Below are 16458 nucleotides of genomic sequence, written 5' to 3'. Positions count from 1 at the left end.
TTTTTAATTTTCCTTTTCAATTTTCTTATTTTTTTTAATGTATTTGTGGTTTTTTAGTGTTCAGTGATTCATTAGTTGCATATAACACCCAGGGCTCATCTCAACAGGTGCCTTATTTGATATATATCATGTGGTTCCCCCATCCCCCCACCCCATTCCCTTCTGTAACCCTCAGTTTGGTTCTCAAAGTCCAGAGTCTCTCATGGCTTGTCTTCCTCTCTGATTTCTTCCCATTCAGTTTTCCCTCCCTTCCCCTGTGGTCCTCTGCTCTATTCCTTATATTCCACATATGAGTGAAACCATATGATAAATGTCTTTCTCTGTTTGACTTATTTCACTTAGCTTAATCCCCTCCAGTTCCATCCCTGTCAATGCAAATGGTGGGTATTCATTCTTTCTGCTTGTTAATACTCCATTGTATATATGGACCACATCTTTTTATCCACTCGTTTGTTGAAAGGTATCTCAGCTCCTTCAACAGTTTGGCTATTGTGGACATTGCTGCTATGAACATTGGGGTGCATATGTCCCTTCTTTCTACTACATCTATATCTTTGGGGTAAATACTTAGTAGTGCAATCTGGTACAGCCACTCTGGAAAACAGTATGGGAGTTCTTCAAGATGTTAAAAATATAAATTATTTTTCTTAAAAACAAAATGATATTTGCTTTTGGAAACTTTGAATAGGGTGAAAAACACTCCCTACCCTCCCCCCCCAAAAAAAACTTGGAAATATCCATTTAGAAAGGATGGTAAGACAGAGTAAGGGCTAAAGGTCCTAGCTGTTCTGAGATTCAGTCTAGCTTTGTCCTTGCTGGCCTGGGGAAGCTGGGTGTATCTCCAACTCCTTGGGCCTCAGTCTCTTTATCTTTAAGTGTCATTGAACAACACCTACCCTCAGGTGTGTCATGAGACCAAATGAGATGATACAGATAAAGGATGTACCACAGTTCCTGGTAGAGTCTAAGGAGAAGGTTACTATCATTGTTCATGTCTTTCCAGTCCTTTTTTTAATAAAAATTCCTGTTTTAGGAAAGAATCTAAGTGTACCTTCCACCTTAAACTCTATGTCTTTAAAAAAAAAATTTACTTAGATTCCATATAAATTAGCTCCCAAAGAAGATGAGTGTCATGTCTCTGACCTTTGAAACATCTTCTAAGATGGAACAAGGCATAGCTATGGAAAGTGCTCCATCCCTGAGAGATATAATTAAACCACATGATGAAGTATCAGATAACTTAACAATGATCTTGATTCTTCTACTAAGTCTCCAGCAACTATGGAAGATGTGACTTCCCCCTGCAAATCCCATGTGAATGTACCAACTTGGAAATTTGTGGTCACCTCTTCCCACCATACCACACCCACAACCACATCCCATCCAAATGAACATTTCCCAGGATAAATTTATCACAATTTCATGTTCCACTCCTCTCTTCTATTTCCCCTTTCTAATGTGGCTTATCTCTGGTGACCCTTGGCCCAGAGCCAGAAACATTGTTCAGAAGATGCTGCAGGCTCCTTCACCACCATGAGCTGACCTGATGTGGTTCAAGTTGACCTAGTAGCCAGGCCTCTCACACTAACAATGGCCCATTCAAACTGTAGCTATCACAGTTTGAATCACTGGAACTTGATCTATCTCTCCATTACAAGGACACTGATCACAGGAGGCTATTTATTTTTTTTTAAATATTTTATTTATTTATTTGACAGAGAGAGATCACAAGTAGGCAGAGAGGCAGGCAGAGAGAGAGGAGGAAGCAGGCTCCCTGCCAAGCAGAGAGCCCGATGCGGGGCTCGATCCCAGGACCCTGGGATCATGACCTGAGCCGAAAGCAGAGGCTTTAACCCACTGAGCCACCCAGGCGCCACACAGGAGGCTATTTAAATGTAAATTTATATTAATTACAACTCAGTAAAATAAAATATTCCATCAGTTCCTCAATCACACTAATCACATTTCAAGTGATCAATAACCTCTTGTGACTTGTGGCTACTGTTGTTAAAAAAATCAAATACAGAACATTCCCACCATGGTAGAAAGTTCTATTGGAAAACATCGTTTGGGGTTACATAGAATTAATATCTAAATAATAATGGCAAAATAAAGATCATGGTGTCAGAGAATTTTACAAGGGTTTACTGTTATAGGGGTTTTTTTTTTTCACATTTAATATATTGGCATTTAGTTCCAGTTATTTGTGAAGAAATGAAATTCCAAGAAATGTGCTAATTGTTGAAGGATGTATTTGAACTTTTTACCCTAGATTTAGTATATTAGTGTAATATGAAAAGAACCTGAGGTAGAGACAGGCAGTGAAGGCACTGGGAAAATAGAGATCTCCTACTTCATAGCTACCCACATGCAGATTTTCCAACTGAAGGAACTGGCGGTGATACAGGAATGGGCCCATATTTTTTTTGGAGGATTAGATGAGTGTTGGACTGGAGGACCCACAGCCATCAAACCAAGTGAAAATTGTTACTAAAAAACTGATGAAATAATGATATGGATAAAGATATTTGTCAATTTTACTTATGAATGTGAAATATTTACATCAACTTTAATATTCAACAATAGGAGACTAGTTATGTAAATCATGGTAGAACCATGGTGTGAAACAAACATATTTATGATAGGCTATGGAATGAAATTTCATCCCTGCCTCACAGATTTTAGCTGAGACTTCATAGCTGAAGATAATTATCAATGAATGTCCATTCATTCTAAAGAGAAAAATGAAATACTTGAAGAGGAAAGCATTCAGAAGCGGCCAGAGTGGTTCAATGGCCATCACTCAACTCCAGCCATCCAAGAGAAGGTCAGAGCTTTAATAGAGAGGGTCCATGAACATGTTTTTGGAAGAGGTGTCATAGAACGAAGGAATGCTGTGCCCCTCTCCAGCCTGAACTCACAGGTGAGTTCAACCTTCTGCAAGAAGGGACGACTGACATTCCAGTCCCATGCTGAGTACAGCTGAACTTCAGGAACAGGAGATCCTCTCCCATGCTGCTGTCCAAGCATGGCATGAAAGAGAGCTTGAAAGAGATTGAGGTGTATCCTCTGAGGTTGAAAGGCATAGAGACTACTGTCTAGATGCTGAGAAGTGATGGGAGATTTTTCCCATCCAGAGTCTGAAAAGGCTAGGAAGCTGTCTTCTTGTAAGCCAAAGAAATAACAGAGAAGTAACCAGGCTTGAGACACCTAGTAAAACCTTCAGCAAGAAGGCTGCCACTTGTGGACATCTTGAGTGTGTTGCCAGGGACAGTTATACAAGAAGTTAGCACAGAGTACATCACCTAATCAGGAAATGCTGCAGCCTGGAAACAAAAACACCCCTTGGACTAAGGGGAATGGGTCATGCAAATGCCTTGAGGAAGGATAGACTAAAAGTCTTCCAAAGACTCAACAACCCAAGATTCCTTGCTCCCCTTCGTCTTACCACTAATCTTTCTTCTAAGACTCCAAGAGTGTCCCCAACAATGGCAATTATCAGTTTCATTTTGGGGGGCTTTAGAGATTGAGGGGTTTGTTGTTGTTGTTTTGTATCACACGGCAAAATTCCTCCATCAAATGTCACAAAACCATATCTTCATTATGGAGTAAGATTGCCAAGTAGCTACCTCATGCTCCTTATTTCACTGAACAAATCGAATGGTTTCCCTGTTGGCTGTTGTGATTAGTCAGCTTTACAAAGGAGAAATAGGACTGCTACTCAACAATGTAGCAGGAATGAGACCTAGAACACAGGAATTTTCTAGGTCTGGCATAATAGAAAATTACAGCAACTGATACAGACAGAGACACAAATGGTTCACATACTTCAGAAATGAGGATTTGGAACATACTTCCAGCTTTTTAAAAAAACCTCCCAAAAAACAAGAGCACAGGACCTGACAGATTCCCTGGGGAATTCTACCAAACTTTCAAAGAAGAAATAACACCTATTCTCCTGAAGCTGTTTCAAAAAATTGAAGCAGAAGGAAAACTTCCAGACTCTTTTTATGAAGCCAGCATTACCCTAATCCCCAAACCAGGCAAAGACCTCACCAAAAAGGAGAATTTCAGACCAATATCCCTGATGAATTTGGATGCTAAGATTCTCAACAAGATCCTAGCTAATAGGATCCAATAGCACATTAAAAAGATTATCCACCATGACCAGGTGGGATTCATCCCTGGGTTGCAAGGATGGTTCAAAATTCGCGAATCAATCAATATGATAGAACAAATCAATAAGAGGAGAGAGAAGAACCACATGGTCCTCTCAATTGATGCAGAAAAAGCATTTGACAAAATCCAGCATCTGTTCTTGATTAAAACACTTCAAAGTATAGGGATAGAGGGAAATTTCTCAACTTCATAAAATCTATCTATGGAAAACCCACAGCAAATATCATCCTCAATGGGAAAAAGCTGACAGCCTTCCCTTTGAGATCAGGAACATGACAAGGATGCCCACTCTCACCACTTTTATTCAACATAGTATTAGAAGTCCTAGCAACAGCAATCAGACAACAAAGAGAAATAAAAGGTATCCAAATTGGCAATGAAGAAGTCAAGCTCTCTCTCTTCGCAGATAACATGATATTTTATATGGAAAACCCAAAAGACTCCACCCCCAAACTACTAGAACTCATACAGCAATTCAGTAAGGTGGCAGGATACAAAGTCAATGTACAGAAATCAGTTGCTTTCTTATACACTAACAATGAAAATACAGAAAGGGAAATTAGAGAATCCATTCCATTTACTATCGCATCAAGAACCATAAGATAACCTGGGAATAAACCTAACCAAAGAGGTAAAGGATCTGTACTCAAGAAACCATAGAAACCACCATGAGAGACTATGGACTCTGAAAAACAATCTGAGGGGTTTGAAGTGGCGGGGGGGGTGGGAGGTTGGGGTACCAGGTGGTGGGTATTATAGAGGGCACGGCTTGCATGGAGCACTGGGTGTGGTGAAAAAATAATGAATAATGTTTTTCTGAAAATAAATAAATTTTTAAAAAAAAGAAACTGTAGAAACTCATGAAAGAAACTGAAGAAGACACAAAAAGATGGAAGACCATTCCATGCTCATGGATCGGAAAAATAAACATTGTTAAAATGTCTATACCGCCCCGTAAAAAGAAATGAAATCTTGCCATTTGTGACGATGTGGATGGAACTAGAGGGTATTATGCTTAGTGAAATAAGTCAATCGGAGAAAGACAATTATCATATGATCTCCCTGATATGAGGAAGTCGAGAAACAACATGTGAGGTTTGAGGGGTAGGAAAAGAATAAATGAAACAAGATGGGATCGGGAGGGAGACAAACCATAAGAGACTCAATCTCACAAAACAAACAGAGGGTTGCCAGGGGGAGGGGGGTAGGGAGAGGGTGATTGTGTTATGGACATTGGGGAGGGTTTGTGCTATGGTGAGTGCTGTGAAGTTTGTAAACCTGGTGATTCACAGACTTGTACCCCTGGGGCTAATAATACATTATATGTTAATTTTTTTAAGTGTCTATACTGCCTAGAGCAATCTATACTTTCAATGCCATTCTGATCAAAATTCCACCAGCATTTTTCAAAGAACTGGAACAAACAATCCTAAAATTTGTATGGAATCAGAAGAGACCCGAATTGCTATGGAAATGTTGAAAAACAAAAATAAAACTGGCGGCATCACGTTCCCTGATTTCAAGCTTTACTACAAAGCTGTGATCACCAAGACAGCATGGTACTGGCATAAAAACAGACACATAGACCAGTGGAACAGAATAGAGAGCCCAGATATGGACCCTCAACTCTATGGGCAAATAATCTTCCACAAAGCAGGAAAAAATATCCAGTGGAAAAAAGACAGTTTCTTCAATAATGGTGCTAGGAAAATTGGACAGCTATGTAAAAAAGAATGAAACTCGACCATTCTCTTACACCATACACAAAGATAAATTCGAAATTGATAAAAGACCTCAACGTGAGACAGGAATCCATCAGAATCATAGAGGAGAACATAGGCAGTAACCTCTTCGATATCAGCGCAGCAACTTCTTTCAAGATATGTCTCCAAAGGCAAAAGAAACAAAAGCAAAAATGAACTTTTGGGACTTCGTCAAGATCAAAAGCTTCTGCACAACAAAGGAAACTGTCAACAAAACAAAGAGGCAACCCACGGAATGGGAGAAGATATTTGCAAATGACAGTACAGATAAAAGGATCTATAAAGAACTCTTCAAACTCCACACACACAAAACAGATAATTATGTCAAAAAATGGGCAGAATATCCAGGATCTAAAAAGAACTCCTCAAACTCCACACACACAAAACAGATAACCATGTAAAAAAAAAATGGGCAGAAGACATGAACAGATACTTCTCCAATGAAGACACACAAACAGCTAAAAGACACATGAAAAAATGTTCATCATCACTAGCCATCAGGGAGATTCAAATCAGAACTACATTGAGATACCACCTTACACCAGTTAGAATGGCCAAAATTAACAAGACAGGAAACAACAAGTGTTGGAGAGGATGTAGAGAAAGGGGAACCCTTTTATACTGTTGGTAGGAATGCAAGTTGGTACAGCCACTTTGGAAAACAGTGTGGAGATTCCTTAAGAAATTAAAAATAGAGCTTCCCTGTGGTCCTGCAATTGCAGTACTGGGTAATTACCCCAAAAATACAGATGTAGTGAAAAGAAGGGCCATCTGTACCCCAATGTTCATAGCAGCAATGGACACGGTCGCCAAACTGTGGAAAGAACCAAGATGCCCTTCAACGGATGAATGGATAAGGAAGATGTGGTCCATATACACTATTATGCCTCCATCAGAAAGGATGAATACCCAACTTTTGTAGCAACATGGATGGGACTGGAAGAGATCATGCTGAGTGAAATAAGTCAAGCAGAGAGAGTCAATTATCATACGGTTTCACTTATTTGTGAAGCATAAGAAATAACATGGAGGACACGAGGAGATGGAGAGGAGAAGGGAGTTGGAGGAAACTGGAGGGGGAGATGAACCATTAGAAACTATGGACTCTGAAAAACAATCTGAGGGTTTTGAAGGGTCCGGGGGTGGGAGGGAGGGTGAGCCTGGTGCTGGGTATTGTGGAGGGCACGTATTGCATGGAACACAGGGTGTGGTACATAAACAATGAATTCTGGTACACTGAAAAGAAATTTTAAAAATTTAAAAATTTTTAAAAAACATACAACACTAACTAGCTGCTGCATTGCTGGGTGAAAGCAAAGGAAATGTGGATGAATAATGTGAGGAAGAAGTCCTGAATATCAGCCACTACTTTCTGATCAGAAAAGTGGACCATAATTTTCTCTTCTTTGCTGTATCATGGATGTTTATAAATATAAATGTCATCACTATTATATATGTGTGTGTGTTTATTTTAGTTATTTCCCATCTCCCACGTTCTCCTACTATTTTGTATGATGTGAGCAGGTAATATTTATATTAGAATTTTTTTCATGTTCAGTAACAATCTCCCACCATAAATCTCAGAAGTGGCAACAATAAACGTTTCTCTCACACACACATCAGCAAGAAAACAGATGCCTGACTAATCTAAACTGGGTTTGACTGAGCTTGGATCCAGGCTGAGAGTAGAATCCACTTTTGATCCTTGTGTCTCTCCTCCTTCTTGAACCAAGAGTTTCTCAAGAAACACTCTTCCTGTGGTAAAATGCAGAACTCAATGAGGAAATCCAACCCTGCAAGCCTGTTATTATTTCTTGACCAAAACAAGCAACAAGATCAAGTCTAAAGTCAAAGACCCAGGAAATATAGAAGTACAGACTGTCCACTTGGAGGCCACTGGATGAAAGTAGATATATAATAATGGATTTAATAAGGCTTACAAGAAAGAGATTAACTCAATTATTATAAATACATAATGCATCCAGTGTACTCACACTTTGCATTTCAAAAAAAAGAAATGTCCCTTCTGAATGAGTCTGAAATTTTTAGAAAACTATGATCATATAGTGTGGACAGGACACTGGAAGCAATGGGCAAGAAGGAAGCAGGAAGATAAGGTATAAGGTTGTACTTCTTATTTCCACCATTTAAATAATGAGAAAGAAGCAAAGCACTAATGAGGTATTCTCTGCAAAGCTGGTGAATACATGAAAAAAAAAACTGCAGTCAGAAAGAGCAAAAGGTCAAGGGTATGGGATAAAAGCAAAAATAAGAGTCAGAGATTTAACCCTTGTTGGAATCTTGGACTCTCCTGATGGGAACTTTTACTAAGTCCTTTTGTGTCCCATCCACCCCTCCTTATTGGAACGAACTTTTTCAATTTGAGCAGAACTAAGTGAATGTCTGACTATGTACAAGAAATTATTTCAGTCAAGGGTCTTAAATGGGAGGTTGACTACTGCACAAGAAAGCTACATAACAGAGGTATGAAGAAACCGGAAGGCTTTTGGAAAAGTGTGCATTAATTCATGATACATATAATAAGTATAGTAGTGTATCAGCGTGACTGAGTTGCTTGAGAAAACTTCAATGCAGGAATCATTAAGAGAAGCTGGTCCTTCTGCCAGATGACCAAGAAGGGAATTCAGGGCAGAAACTTTCCATTAGACAAATCCAAGGACTCTTTTGGAGCAGTAATGGGAAGCACTGTTCAAGCAAGTAGTATTAAGCTAATAAATAAAGTATCTTGCTCCTGCATTGACCAAGGGAACAGAAAGAAGTCACAGTGATATGGGGACAAAATTATCTGTGTGGATCTATGGATTTAGATTTTTTTTCCCCATTAGCGTTGTGTGCTCTGGTTCTGGTGACTTGGCATGGCAGTTTCCACACAAATATGACAGAAAAAAGTCAGAAGCACAGTCGTAAGAGAGAAATATACAGGATGTATATACAGACCCCTTGTCAGATAGTTTCCATACTCAAGGAGGCAGAACTCCTTCATCTGTAGCATGTACTCATGCAACCATGTTTTAGAATGCCACCTCTTTTCTCAAATCCAAGCCTTCAAGACCTGCCTGGGAACTCTGAGGCTGCAAGAAAGATGATGTATCAGGAGCAGTGGCCAGGAAAACAGCTGCAATTCCATGAAGCTCTGAGTCCATTAACTTCACAGTAATATCCCCCCCGCCCCTCCCCCGCTGCCTGCGCCCTCCAGGCACGCTTCCTGACTCAGGTGGATTTGTCTATACTATTGGCACATCCATTCTCAATATCTACTGGAGTAAGTTTATTAAGCTTTGGTCAAACACAAAGTGCCAAGTCACTCCCCTGGACACATTCTAGAATACTGTCCACTCAGTTAAGTCAGAGATAGGTCCTACATTCCATCAATCTTTTGTCACTTTTTAGGAGCTTCTTCCTGAATTAAGAACAAAATTATGGATTCTGACTATGGGAAAAAATACCTCTTAGGGCACTGGGAAATCCTAACCTAGAGTCTAGCCTCACAATATTCTAAATCTTTTTCAGGGTAAAGGCTAGGACAGGAATTTAACTCCTCCTAGAGTCTCGGTCCTGCTCTTAAATATCAAGTCTAATAATCTGAAGCAGTGGGTAAAGCGACCAGAAAGGCCCAGATGAACCTCCTACTTGATGCTTTGGGGACAAGATGGGAGAAATTTTATCTGAGCTGAAACTATTCTTTTAGGCTGGAACTTAATTTTTTGGTGCCTCCTCGTGCATTTTGTTCCTATCTTTCCCACTTCACTAGTTCTCAGCCCCTGGGGGAGGACGGGATGTGCCAAACAGCTAATAAACCAAGGGGACCTTGTGTCCCCAGAGCCCCATCCCATTCTTTACACCTTCAAAGCAGCATGGTATCCTGAAAAAAATTTTTTTTAAGATTTTATTTATTTTTTAGTTGACAGACAGAGATCACAAGTAGGCAGAGAGGCAGGCAGAGAGAGAGGAAGGGAAGCAGGCTCCCTGCTGAGCAGAGCCCCGATGTGGGGCTCGATCCAAGGACCCCAGGATCATGACCTGAGCCGAAAGCAGGGGCTTTAACCCAATGAGCCACCCAGGCACCTCCTGAAAAACTTTTTAATTTAATATGAAGACCCAGGTTCAAATTAGTTTATGGTTTTATTTACTGGCATTCAAACTTGTTTCAAAAGATTTAAGGCAGGGGTGCCTGGGTGGCTCAGTGGGTTAAAGCCTCTGCCTTCAGCTCTGGTCATAATCTAGGAGTCCCGCATCTGGCTCTCTGCTCAGCGGGGAGCCTGCTTCCCCCTCTCACTCTCTGCCTGCCTCTCTGCCTACTTGTGATCTCTGTCTGTCAAATGAATAAATAAAGTCTTTTTTTAAAAAAAGGATTTAAGGCAGCTTACCAGGATTCATAATACATAATATTTTACACACACACACACATTTAGGGGCTCCTGGATGGCTCAGTTATTTAAGCATCTGTCTTCAGCTCAGGTCATGATCCAAGGGTCCTGGGATCAAGCCCTACATCAGGCTCCCTGCTCCCTGGCAAGCCTGCTTCTTCCTTTCCCTCTGCCTGCCACTTCCCCTGCTTGTGCTTGCTCTCTCTCTGTGAAATATATAAATAAAATCTTTGAAAATAAATTAAATAAAATAAAAAACAAGTTTAGGGGTGCCTGGGTGGCTCAGTCGGTTGAGTGTTAGACTGGATTTCGGCTCAGGTCATAATCTCAGGGTCCTGAGATCCAGCCCCATGTTGGGTTCCATGCTCAGCACAGTCTGCTTCTCCGTCTCCCTCCCCTTCCACTTCTTTCCCTGATCACACACATGCTCTCTCTCCCTCTCTCTCTCACTCCCTCAAATAAATAAATAAAAATCTTTTAAAAAATAAAAATTTAGGGGTGCCTGGGTGCCTCAGTGGTTGAGCATCTGCCTTCACCTCAGGTCACGATCCCATGATCAGGCTCCCTGCTCAGCAGGAAACCTGCTTCTCCCTCTCCCACTTCCCCTGCTTTTGTTCCCTCTCTTGCTGTCTCTCTCTGTCAAATAAGTAAATAAAATCTTTTTGAATAAATAAATAATTTTTTTAAAAAATTAGCCTAGGTGAGGAAGATAGAAGAAAGAAGATACAAAAATAAATGTTTATAGCAGCAATGGCCACAGTCGCCAAACTATGGAAAGAACCAAGATGCCCTTCAACGGACGAATGGATAAGGAAGATGTGGTCCATATACACTATGGAGTATTATGCCTCCATCAGAAAGGACGAATACCCAACTTTTGTAGCAACATGGACGGGACTGGAAGAGATTATGCTGAGTGAAATAAGTCAAGCAGAGAGCGTCAATTATCATATGGTTTCACTTATTTGTGGAGCATAACAAATAGCATGGAGGACAAGGGGTGTTAGAGAGGAGAATGGAGTTGGGAGAAATTGGAAGGGGAGGTGAACCATGAGAGACTATGGACTCTGAAAAACAATCTGAGGGGTTTGAAGTGGCGGGGGGGGGTGGGAGGTTGGGGTACCAGGTGGTGGGTATTATAGAGGGCACGGCTTGCATGGAGCACTGGGTGTGGTGAAAAAATAATGAATACTGTTTTTCTGAAAATAAATAAATTGGAAAAAAAAGAAAAAAAATAATGAATACTGTATTTCTGAAAATAAATTAATTAATTTATTTTTAAAAATAATAATAATAAAGTAGGGTAAAACTATGCAGAAGATGAACATAGTAAATGCATGCTATGTGGTCACAGACACTTGCTAGGAGATATCATAAAATGGGTTCTAAGCTTTCGTAATAACAGCACAGTAAGGGCAGCACAGCTACAACCTTTAGAGTAAGCATAAAGTTAGCCCCAAAAGATACTCAGGCATAGTGGAAATAATCATGGTAGTAAGTGGCCAAAGAGAAAAGCTCCTTCCAAAGAGGAAACTGGGTGGTAAGGTGAATAGCACTCTCTGTGAGAGCCTCATGTTAAATTCCAGGAAGTTTCCTGGGGCTGCTTCCTTAAGGGTTATCAAGCATAGGCTGACAACACATGGCTCAGTTCCTTGGAGGCCCTACATGGCATAATCCATGAATGTGTTTAACGAATCCAGAAGAAAAAATGTGCTAATTATCATCATTTCCCTGCATGCCTCCACAATATTGTTTTCCCTTTTTTTTTATTTTTTTAAGATTTTATTTATTTATTTGACAGAGAGAGAGTTGGAGAGAGTGGGAACATAAGCGAGGGGGGGTGGGAGAGGGAGAAGCAAGCTTCCCCCTGAGCAGGGAGTCCGATGTAGGCTCTATCCCAGGACCCCAGGATCATGACCAGAGTCAAAGGCAGATGCTTAATGACTGAACCAGTCAGGTGCCCCTCACAATAGTGTTTTTCTTAGTCCATTTTTAGGAAGGCATTGAGGAGTAAATTTGCAACCACCTTCCCCAACAAAATCTGACTTATGAATAGATCTTGGGTTTGGCAGAAAAGACTAATTTACCATGAAACTCATGTAGTTTAAGCTTCAGGCCCCTCACTTGCTTCTCTCCGGATGAGGAGAGGAAAGAGCAACACCATCCAAACATGGAGGCAGACAGCATTGTCCCAACCTTGGGGGAGGGGGGTGGCTAGAAGAGTGGGGGGCTGCAGGGCCATATCCTAATAGTGGTCTTAAGTTAATTCTGTGTTCATGTCTGGGCAGCCCACACTGACAATCTGCCTTGGTTGCACCCAACAAGCAAAATGCTCCCATATTGGACCTCAAGAAGAAATAGCAATAAGATGTTGCATGGCAACATGCTTGGAGTCAGGGTTCAAGGTTTCATGGCTACATTATGAACCCAAGACAGGGCAGAGTGAGGGCGCTGAGGACCTGGTGGAACTGGATCACTGACTATTAGGCCGCAGTGAGGTTCCATTAGATCAAGACCAAAGAGCTAGAATTCCCCAAGGGCTTGTGCCAGGCATGCAGCACCACCAGAGCCAGAAACTATGAAGAAAGCTATAGATATGGCATTACCAATGTTATAAGTCTAGAAAGGATCTTTCCCAATATCAACAACTTAATTTTTTAATTGAAATATAACTGAGATATGACATTGTGCAAGTTTAAGATTTACATTGTGTTTTGATACATTTATATATTTCAATATGATTACTATTGCAATATAGTAATATGATTACTATATAATATTACTAATATTATTATATATTGCAATATGATTACTATTTCAATATGATTCCTAGCACCTCTATTAAGACACATAATTGTTATTTCTTTTTTGTGGTAAGAATGATTACAATCTAGTCTCTTAGCAACTTTGAAGATTATAATACGGCATTGTTGACTATAATCACTGGGCTGTGCATTAGTTCTCCAGGACCATAACTTTAAGATTTTTATCAACCATGCTAGAGCAAAGACTGAATTATCTTTCTGTTCTCTCTCTAGAAACAAGATATTGCATCGCCTGGGTGGCTCAGACATTGGGCATCTGCCTTCAGCTAACATCATAATCCTGGGGTCCTGGGGTTGAGCCTTACATCGGGCTCCCTGCTGGGCTGGAAGCCTGCTTCTCCCTCCCCCACTCCCCCTGTTTGTATTCCTTCTCTTGCTGTCTCTCTCTGTCAAATAAATAAAATCTTTTTTAAAAAAATAAAAAATCACTGTCATGAGAAGAGGTGATCAAAGAATAATCAGCCAGAAAATATAGGAAAATGGTATTTTAAAAATATTTTAAATAATAGTAATGAAATGTTATTTTTCTAGGATTCATGATGTTTGATGTATTCATAAGCTTTTGTAAGCTTGTGATTTGTTATAATTTCTTTTTTTAAGATGTTATTTATTTATTTGAGAAAGATAGAGTGAGAGAGAGAAAGAGAGAGAAGGAGCATGGAGAGTGGCAGAGAGAGAGGGAGAAGAGCTCCCCAATGAGCAGGGAGCCCAATGTGGGGCTCAGTCCAGGGACTCTGGGATCATGACCTGAGCCAAAGGCAGATGCTTAACAGACTGAGCCACCCAGGTACCCTATAATTTCCTTTTTCCTTCCAAATAAATATTGACTTACATACCTAACTTTGTACCCATAATTTTTTGCATCATTGCACTGCAGTGTTTCTCTAAAATAAGACTCCCTAAATTGTACAGGTTTCAAGCTCCATGAAACCTGTTACATCCTTTTATAACCAATCAGTAACACAGTAAATAAACTGTTCCTGAAGTCAGTGAACTGCTGTAACAAATTACTCCCACCCAAGGAAGGGGTCATGGGAGTTCCCAACCTATAGCTGGTTGGTCAGAAGTCTAGTTAACCACCTGGACTTGCCATTAGTATCTGATGTGGGTGCAGTCTTGTGAGCCTGAGCACTTAATCTGTAGGATCTGATGGTATTTCCCCATAAATAGTGTCAGAATTTAGTTAAATTGTAAGGCACCCAGTGGTATTGCGGAATTGCTTGATATGGGCACTGGGTGGCTCAGTGGGTTAAGCCTCTCCCTTCAGTTCAGGTCATGGTCCCAGGGTCCTGGGATGGAGCTCTCTGCTCAGCATGGAGCCTGCTTCCCTGTCTCTCTCTCTCTGCCTGCCTCTCTGCCTACTTGTGATTTCTCTGTCAAATAAATAAATAAATAAATCTTTAAAAAAAAAAAAAAAAGAATTGCTTGAGGTATGGAAACACACACACACACACACATCTGATCTCAGAAGTGAAGCTGTATTGTTATTGTAGAGTCGAGAGAGTAAAGGGCATACAGGAGGAGTGTGGTTTTCCCTTCTACTACCCAAAGCAAGTTATAGATTCCATGCAACTCTTATTAAACTCCAATGACATATTTCACAGAAATAGAAAAAAAATTCTAAAATTTTTGTGGACCAAAAATACCCCAAATAACCAAAGCACCTTGAGAAAGATAAACAAAGCTGGAGGTATCACATTTTCTTATTTCAAACCACATTTATTTTTTTCTTATTTTATTATGTTATGTTAGTCAGCATACAGTATGTCATTTGTTTTTGATGTAGTGTTCCATTATTCATTGTTAGCATATAATACCCAGTGCTCCATGCAATACAAGCCCTCCTTAATTCCCATCACCAGAATCATCCATCCCCCCACCCCCCTCCCCTCTGAAACCCTCAGGTTTTTTCCCATAGTCCACAGTCTCCCATGGTTTATCTCCCCCTCTCATTTCCCCTTCTTCATTCTTCCCTTCCTTCTCCTAATAAGTGAAACCATATGATAATTGTCTTTCTCTGCTTGAGAAATATGCTTATTTCATTTAACATAATCCTGTCCAGTTCCATCCATGTCGAGGCAAATGGTGGGTATTCATCCTTCCTGATGGCTGAGTAATATTCCATTGTATATATGGACCAGGAATCCATAAGAGACTCTTTTTTTTTTAATTTAAAGATTTTATTTATTTATTTGACAGAGAGAGATCACAGTAGGCAGAGAGGCAGGCAGAGAGAGGGGAAGGGAAGCAGGCCCCCTGCTGAGCAGAGAGCCCGATGCAGGACTCGATCCCAGGACCCTGAGACCATGACCCAAGCCGAAGGCAGCGGCTTAACCCACTGAGCCACCCAGGCGCCCCCATAACTCTAGGAAACAAACAGGGTTGCTGGAGGGGAGGTGTGGGAGGAGCTACAGGGGGATGGGCACTAAGGAGGGCATGTGGTGCAGTGAGTGCTGGGTGTTTATGCAACTGATGAATCACTAAACTCTACCCTGAAACTAATAATACACTATATGTTAATTAATTGGGGGGGAAAAGCTACAGTCATCAAAACATTATTGTACTTGCATGAAAACAGACCAATGAAACTGAACCAAAAGCCTAAAAATAAACCCATATGTATATGGTCAACTAATACCTGACAAGGGAACCAAGAATACACAATGGGAAACGGATAGTCTCTTCAATAAATGATGCTGGGGAAACCACATATCCACATGCAAAATAATGAAACTGGACCTCTATCTTACACCACTCATGAAAATTAATTTGAAATGGATATGGACTTAAACATAAGACCTGACACTGTAAATCTCATAGAAGAGAAGCATAAGGGAAAAGCTCCTTGATAATAGTCTTTGGAAATAATATTTTGGATGAGACATTAAGAGCACAAGCAGCAAAAGCAAGCATAAACAAGTAAGACTACATCAAATAAAAAAGCTTCTGCAACAAAGGAAGCAATCAACAAAATGAAAAAGCTATCTATGGATTGAGAGAATATATTTGCAAACCACATATCTTGTAAGGAGTTAGTGTCCAAAATTTGTAAGGGACTCATACAATTCACTGAAAGTGAAAAAAGCCAAATACTCTGATTTTTAAATGAGCAAAGGACCTAGATGGACAATTTTCTACGAGACGGATGAATAGCGAATGAATACATAAAAAGGTGTTCAACATCACTACTCATTGCTTATGCTAGACATAAGATTAATATATAACTTAAATCATATTTCCATATATCAGAAACAAATAGAAATATAATGTTTAAAGATATCACTTACAATAATACCAAAAATA

Source organism: Neovison vison, chromosome 8 (assembly GCF_020171115.1).
Source record: "Neovison vison isolate M4711 chromosome 8, ASM_NN_V1, whole genome shotgun sequence".
NCBI classification, from domain to species: domain Eukaryota; kingdom Metazoa; phylum Chordata; class Mammalia; order Carnivora; family Mustelidae; genus Neogale; species Neogale vison.
This window is presented reverse-complemented; position numbering follows the sequence as displayed.